Source organism: Trichechus manatus, unplaced genomic scaffold, assembly GCF_000243295.1.
Source record: "Trichechus manatus latirostris isolate Lorelei unplaced genomic scaffold, TriManLat1.0 scaffold00057, whole genome shotgun sequence".
In the NCBI taxonomy this organism is placed as follows: Eukaryota; Metazoa; Chordata; class Mammalia; order Sirenia; family Trichechidae; genus Trichechus; species Trichechus manatus.
In genome coordinates this window covers 3,044,464-3,046,370 of record NW_004443993.1, presented here as the reverse complement: position 1 = coordinate 3,046,370, position 1,907 = coordinate 3,044,464, and the positions used below count along the sequence as shown (strand labels likewise).

At 43.2% G+C, this 1,907-nt stretch overlaps 1 pseudogene; it reads right to left on the bottom strand.

Annotated features, from left to right (window-relative positions):
- Positions 1-734: 734 nt before the first annotated feature.
- Positions 735-1,661, bottom strand: LOC101348863 (olfactory receptor 18-like; annotated as a pseudogene).
- Positions 1,662-1,907: the final 246 nt, after the last annotated feature.

Below are 1,907 nucleotides of genomic sequence, written 5' to 3'. Positions count from 1 at the left end.
TTAAAGGGGCCATGGTGTCCCATGGTTAAAGTGATCAGCTCCTAACAAAAAGGTTGGCTGTTCAAAACCACCAGCTGCTCCATGGGAGAAAGATGTGGCAGTGTGCTTCCATACAGATTTATAGCCTTGGAAACCCTATGGGGTCACTATGAGTTGGAATCTACTGGACGGCAGTGACTTTGTTTGTTTGAGGTGCTTTTAACAATCTTCATGCTCATGCCACATGCCAGTCCAATTAAATCAGAATCTCTGGTGGTGGGATCCAAGCACTGGGAGTTTTCAAGTTCACCAGCTGATTCCAGTACAAAGCTAAGGTTCAAAACTTACAATGCACATTCTCTCACATAACCTGCATAAATAAATCAGATCTAAGCAAGAGTTTTATAGGTAATAAACCTGGACTGTGGGAAGGATTGAGAATTGTGTATGTAAAAAAAGATAGTTGTGCATTTCTCTAGGATGTTTGGGTCATAGATGACAAATACAGAAGGTTCCACAGATTTTAGAGAATTCAATCATACAGTGGTCATGGCATAATTAGGATCCCAGAATACTGCCACAATCTTATTCAAGAGGGGCCAAAATAAGCAATATTGAGATATGGCATAGCAAGAGGAATGTAAACATGAAAGCTATGAGAACTATGTGACCAAGATATAGGATTTCCTGTTCGAGATGTTTGGGAAGTTGCGTTTTCAATATACACACCAGAAAAGGTGGCACAGGTCTTGAAATCAAGGTGTTCTGCTGAGAAGACTCCACAGGGCCCTATTAATGTCCCTGTTCCTCAGGCTGTAGATGAAAGGGTTCAACATGGGGGCAACCACAGTGTACATCACTGAGGCCACTGCACCTTTCCTGGGAGAAGATGAGATAGCTAAACTGAGGTATACTCCAAGACCAGTTCCAGAAAATAAGCAAACAACTGACAGGTGAGAACCACAGGTGGAAAAGGCTTTATACTTCCCACTTGATGACGGGACTCTCAGAATGGAGGAAATAATTCGAGTGTAAGAGAAAAGGATCCCTGAGACTGGAATACCACCAAAGATGGCACCAATAAAATACACTAGTATGTTTTTGGTGGAGGTGTCCAAACAGGCAAGGCTGAGCAGTTGAGAAGGGTTACAAAAGAAATGAGGAATTTCCATTTCCGAGTAAAAGTTGAGTTGTGACACCAAGCAGTGCAACTGGGAGTCCAAAAGATTGAGAGAAAAGACACCAAAACCAGGGAGCCACCGAGGCTAGGGTTCATGATGACAAGGTAGTGAAGTGGGTGACAGATGGCCACAAACTGGTCATAGGCCATCACAGTCAGAAGGAGAATGTCTAAACAGGCAAAAAGAAAAAGAAAAGGACACTTGTGTCAGGCAGCCCTGACACGTGGTGGATTTGCCCTGTGTCTGGATGTTCACTAGCATCTTGGGGACTGTGGTGGAAATGAAACCGATGTCAGACAAAGCCAGGTTCTAGAGGAAGAAGTACATGGGGATGTGAAGGTGGGAGTCAGAGCTGACGGCCAAGATAATGAGCACGTTCCCAAATACAGTGACCAGACACTTGGTCAGAAACAGCCCAAACAGGAGGGGCTCCAGTTCCAGGTCCTCAGAGAGGCCCAGGAGGAGGAATTCTGAGACACCTGTTAGATTCTGTGGCTCCATGAAGATGAGACAGCTTTGGGGAAAGAAAAAAGAGTTATAAAAAAGAAAATAAGTAAACAAGCACTGTGTGTATTTTTAATTCAAAAAATTCACAATATCCCAGGACCTTAGGCAACATTCCTCAGATGTAGCAAAACCAACTTCTTTTCTTCTCATAACTCTTTCCATATTTCTTTCTGTACTATTCAACTGTTTCTATGCAAACCCACTTTAGAGACACTGGGCTGAAGAATGGTCAAATAACAA